This window comes from Tachyglossus aculeatus, chromosome 22, assembly GCF_015852505.1.
Source record: "Tachyglossus aculeatus isolate mTacAcu1 chromosome 22, mTacAcu1.pri, whole genome shotgun sequence".
Lineage (NCBI taxonomy): Eukaryota > Metazoa > Chordata > Mammalia > Monotremata > Tachyglossidae > Tachyglossus > Tachyglossus aculeatus.
In genome coordinates this window covers 58,331,623-58,337,622 of record NC_052087.1, presented here as the reverse complement: position 1 = coordinate 58,337,622, position 6,000 = coordinate 58,331,623, and positions in this window count along the sequence as shown.

Sequence of the window (6,000 nt, the reverse complement as noted above, 5' to 3'; positions counted from 1 at the left end):
CGGGCGGGCGGGGACACCGACCGACGGACGGGGACGCCGACGGACAGACAGAGAGACAGACGGACCGACCGCCGGGGGGGGCGGGGCCTCGGGGAGGGGGCGGGGCCGCGACCGGAAGTCACCGGTGGGCGGGCCCCGAGGGGGGCGGGGCGTCGTGCGGGGAGGGGCCGCGACCGGAAGCCGTCGTGGGCGGGGGCGGAGAGGGGCCGAGGCCGGAAGGTGAGGGGGGCGGGGCCTCGGGGGGCGGGGCCTCGGGGGGCGGGGCATCGTGGGGGGCGGGGCCCTCATGGGGAGCGTGACGTCACCGGCAGTCACCGAGGGCGGGCCCTGCGGGGGGCGGGGCACCGTGGAGGGCGGGGCCGCGACCGGAAGTCGCCGGTGGGAGGGCCCCGAGAGGGGCGGGGCATCGTGGGGGGAGGGGCCGCGAACGGAAGTCACCGGTGGGCGGGGGCGGCGAGGGGCCAAGGCCGGAAGGTGAGGGGGGCGGGGCCTCCGGGGGGAGGGGCCTCAGGGGGGAGGGGCCACGGCCGGAAGTCATCGGGGGCGGGGCGCGAGAGGGGCGGGGCATCGAGGGGGGAGGGGCCAAGGCCGGAATGTGAGGGGGGCGGGGCCTCGGGGGGCGGGACCGCACCGGAAGTCACCGGGAGCGGGGACCGAGAGGGGCGGGGCCTCGTGGGGGGCGGGGCCACGGCCGGAAGGCGCGGGGGGCGGGGGCCTCAGGGGGCGTGGCCACCACCGGAAGTCACCGGGAGCGGGCCCCGCGAGGGGCGGGGCCCCGTGGGGGCGGGGCCAAGGCCGGAAGGAGCGGGGGAGGGGCCTCAGGGGGGGCGGGACCACACCGGAAGTCATCGGGGGCGGGGACCGAGAGGGGCGGGGCATCGTGGGGGCGGGACGGCACCGGAAGGGAAGGGGCGGGGACTCGGGGGGAGGGACCACACCGGAAGTCGCCGGGGGCGGGCCCTGCGAGGGGCGGGGCAACGTGGGGGGGGAGGGGCCACGGCCGGAAGTCGCGAGGGGGCGGGGCCTCGGGGGGCGGGGCATCGTGTGGGGCGGGGCCGCGACCGGAAGTCGTCGGGGGCGGGCCCCGCGAGGGGCGGGGCATCATGCGGGGAGGGGCCAAGCCTGGAAGGTGAGGGGGCGGGGCCTCAGGGGGGCGTGGCGAGTGGCGGGGCACCACGGGGGGCGGGGCCGCGACCGGAAGTCACCGGTGGGCGGGCCCCGTGGGGGGCGGGGCATCGTGGGGGGAGGGGCCACGGCCGGAAGTCGTCTGGGCGGGGGCGGGGCGGGACCACACCGGAAGTCACCGGGGGCTGGGCCTCACGAGGGGGAGGGGCCTCAGGGGGGCGTGGTGCCACCGGAAGTCGCCGGGGGCGGGCCCTGCTAGGGGCGGGGCACCACGGGGGGCGGGGGCACGACCGGAAGTAAACGGGGGCGGGGCATCATGGCGGAGGACCCGCCCCCACCCCCTCCATCTTGCCTCCTTCCCTTCCCCACAGCACCTGTATATATGTATAGATGTTTGTACAGATTTATTACTCTATGTATTTATGTATTTTACTTGTCCATATCTATTCTATTTATTTTATTTTGCTAGTATGCTTTGTTTTGTTGTCTGTCTCCCCCTTTTAGACTGTGAGCCCGCTGTTGGGTAGGGACCCGTCTATGTTGCCGACTTGCACTTCCCAAGCGCTTAGTACAGTGCTCTGCACACAGTAAGCGCTCAATCGATACGATTGATGATGATAATGAGGGGCCAGCATCGGAGGGCGCGGGGGCGGGGCCTCAGGGGAGCGGGACGCCACCGGAAGTCACGGGGGCGGGACATGAGGGGTGTGTGTGTGTGTGTGTGTGTGTGTGGCCACTTCCGGAAGGCGTGAGGGCGGGACCTGAGGGGGCGGGGTCACAGGCTGAAGGCCCGAGGGGGGAGGGGCGGCGGGGCCTGAGGGACTCACGGCCGGAAGGCGCGCAGGGGGCGGGGCCGCGACCGGAAGTCGTCTGGGGCGGGGCGTGTGTGTGTGTGTGTGTGTGTGTGTGTGTGTGTGGTGCCACTTCCGGAAGGAGCAAGGGCGGGGCCTGAGGGGGGCGGGGCCACAGGCTGGAAGCGCGGGGGGGCGGGGCAGGGCCTGAGGGAGTCACGGCCGGAAGGCAAGAGGGGGCGTGGCCACTGCCGGGGGGGCGGGGCCTGAGGGGGCGGGGCCACGACCGGAAGGAGCGGGGTGGGGCCTGAAGGGGGCGGGCCATGATGGGGGCGTGACTACTGCCCGCGGGCCGGGGCCTGAGCGGGGCGGGGCCTGAACAGTAATAATCAAAGTAGTAGTAATAATAATAATAATAATAATTAATAATAATAGTATTTGTTGAGCCCTTACTCTGTGGCCGCGGGCGTGGCTCGTTTGGCGTGTGGGCGGGGCGGTCCGGGGCCCCAGGGGCCTTCTGGGCAGGCCGCCCCCTAGCGGCCCGGCCCGGCCTTTCTAACAGTGCTCAGCGCTTAGAACAGTGCTTTGCACCCACGGGCAGGCCCGGCCTCGCCCCGGGGGGGGGGGGGGGGGGGGCCTTCTGAGCAGGCCGCCCCCTAGCGGGCCGGCCCGGCCTTGCCCCGCGGGGGGGGGGGGGCCTTCTGAGCAGGCCGCCCCCTAGCGGGCAGGCCCGGCCTTGCCCCGGGGGGGGGGGGCCTTCTGAGCAGGCCGCCCCCTAGCGGGCCGGCCCGGCCTCGCCCCGGGGGGGGGCCCTTCTGAGCAGGCCGCCCCCTAGCGGGCAGGCCCCGACTTGCCCCGGGGGGGGGCCCTTCTGAGCAGGCCGCCCCCTAGCGGGCAGGCCCGGCCTTGCCCCGGGGGGGCCCTTCTGAGCAGGCCGCCCCCTAGCGGGCAGGCCCGGCCTTGCCCCGGGGGGGCCCTTCTGAGCAGGCCGCCCCCTAGCGGGCAGGCCCGGCCTTGCCCCGGGGGGGCCCTTCTGAGCAGGCCGCCCCCTAGCGGGAAGTCCCGGACTTGCCCCGGGGGGGGCCCTTCTGAGCAGGCCGCCCCCTAGCGGGCAGGCCCGGCCTTGCCCCGGGGGGGCCCTTCTGAGCAGGCCGCCCCCTAGCGGGCAGGCCCGGCCTCGCCCCGGGGGGGCCCTTCTGAGCAGGCCGCCCCCTAGCGGCAGCGGAAGCAACGCGGCTCAGTGGAAAGAGCCCGGGCTTTGGAGTCAGAGGTCATGGGTTCAAATCCCAGCTCCACCAATTGTCAGCTGCGTGACTTTGGGCGAGTCACTTCACTTCTCAGTTACCTCATCTGTAAAATGGGGCTGAAGACAGGGAACATAGAACTGTGCTTTGCACATAGTATGCACTTCATTAGATGCCATCACTAGATGAGAAGCAGCTTGGCTCTGCGAAAAGAGCACGGGCTTTGGAGTCAGGGGTCGTGGGTTCGAATCCCGACTCCACCACACGACGGCTGTGTGACCTTGGGCAAGTCACTTAACTTCTCTGAGCCTCAGGTACCCCATCTGTAGAATGGGGATTGATTGTGAGCCCCACGAGGGGCAACCTGATCACCTTGTGTCACCCCCCCAGCGCTTAGAACAGTGCTCTGCACATAGTAAGCCCTTAACAAATGCCATTATGATTATTATTATTATTTATTACTATTATTATTATTTATTATTTATTTACCTGTATATATGTATATATGGTTGTACATATTTATTACTCTGTTTATTTATTTATTTTACTTGTACATTTCTATCCTACTTATTTTATTTTGTTGGTATGTTTGGTTCTGTTCTCTGTCTCCCCCTTTTAGACTGTGAGCCCACTATCGGGTAGGGACTGTCTCTATGTGATGCCAATTTGTACTTCCCAAGCGCTTAGTACAGTGCTCTGCACATAGTAAGCGCTCAATAAATACGATTGATTGATTGATTGATTGATTGATTATTATTATTATTATTATTATTATTCTGAGCAGGCCGCCCCCTAGCGGGCAGGCCCGGCCTTGCCTCAGTCCGGTGCCGCTCCCGCCCCACCTCCGGCCCTCGCGTTGCTCAATTAATAGGATTGAATGAATGAATAAATGAACATATGTATATCATCATCATCATCATCATCAATCGTATTTATTGAGCGCTTACTATGTGCAGAGCAGTGTACTAAGCGCTTGGGAAATACAAATTGGCAACATATAGAGACAGTCCCTACCCAACAGTGGACTCACAGTCTAAATATATGTTTGTACCTATTTATTACTCTATTACTCTATTTTTCTTGGACATATTTATTCTATTTATTTTATCTTGTTAATACGTTTTGTTTTGTTGTCTGCCTCCCCCTTCTAGACTGTGAGCCGCTTTTGGGTAGGGACCGTCTCTCTAGGTTGCCAACTTGGACTTCCCAAGCACTTAGTCCAGTGCTCTGCACACAGGAAGCGCTCAATAAATACCATTGAATGAATGAATGACCGTCTCTATATGTTGCCAACTTGTACTTCCCAAGCGCTTAGTCCAGTGCTCTGCACGCAGTAAGTGCTCAATAAATACGATTGAATGAATGAATGGCCGTCTCTATATGTTGCCAACTTGTACTTCCCAAGCACTTAGTCCAGTGCTCTGCGCACAGTAAGTGCTCAGTAAACGATTGAATGAATATATGTATACATGCATATATGTTTCTACATATTTATTACTCAATTTATTTTACTTGTACATATTTATTCTATTTATTTTATTTTGTTAATATATTCTGTTTTATCCTCTGTCTCCCCAGTCTAGACTATGAGCCCGCTGTTGGGTAGGGACCGTCTCTAAGTGTTTCCGACTTGTACTTCCCAAGCGCTTAGTCCAGTGCTCTGCACACAGTAAGCGCTCAATAAATACGATTGAATGAATGAATGAATGGCTAGAGCCCAGGCCTGGGAATCAGAAGGACCTGGGTTCCAATCCCACTCCCCCGTTCACCTGCTGAGTGACCCTGGGGAAATGATTTTAGCTCTCGGGGGGCCTCAGTTACCTCATGTGTACAATGGGGATTAAGAGTTTGAGTCCCAAACGGGGACTACCCCAGTGCTTACTCGTTCATTCATTCAATCAATCGTATTTATTGAGCGCTTACTGTGCGCAGAGCACTGGACTAAGCGCTTGGGATGTCCAAGTTGGCAACATCGAGAGACGGTCCCTACCCAACAGCGGGCTCACAGTCTAGAAGGGGGAGATGGACAACATAACAAAACATAGTAACAAAATAAAATAAATAGAATAAATATGTACAAGTAAAATAAATAGAGTAATAAATCCGTACAAGCATATATACATCTATACAGGTGCTGTGGGGAGGGGAAGGAGGTAAGGTGGGTGGGATGGGGAGGAGGGCGAGAGGAAGAAGGGGGCTCAGTCTGGCTTAGAAAGGGGCTTGGCACATAGTAAGCGCTTAAGTAGCATGATAATAATTATTCGTGCCTTCATTCAATCGTATTTATTGAGCGCTTACTGTGTGCAGAGCACTGGACTAAGCGCTTGGGAAGGACAAGCCGGCAACATAGAGAGACGGTCCCTACCCGACAGCGGGCTCACAGTCTGTGTGACTTTGGGCAAGTCACTTCACTTCTCTGGGCCTCAGTTCCCTCATCTGAAAAATGGGGATGAAGACTGTGAGCCCCCCGTGGGACAACCTGATCACCTTGTAACCTCCCCAGCGCTTAGAACAGTGCTTCGCACATAGTAAGTGCTTAATAAATGCCATCATATTACTATTATTCTCTGGGCCTCAGTGACCTCGTCTGTCAAATGGGGATGAAGACTGTGAGCCCCCCGTGGGACAACCTGATCACCTTGTAACCTCCCCAGCGCTTAGAACAGTGCTTCGCACATAGTAAGGGCTTAATAAATGCCATCATATTACTATTATTCTCTGGGCCTCAATGACCTCGTCTGTCAAATGGGGATGAAGACTGTGAGCCCCCCGTGGGACCACCTGATCCCCCTGTATCTTCCCCAGCGCTTAGAACAGTGCTTTGCACATAGTGAGCGCTT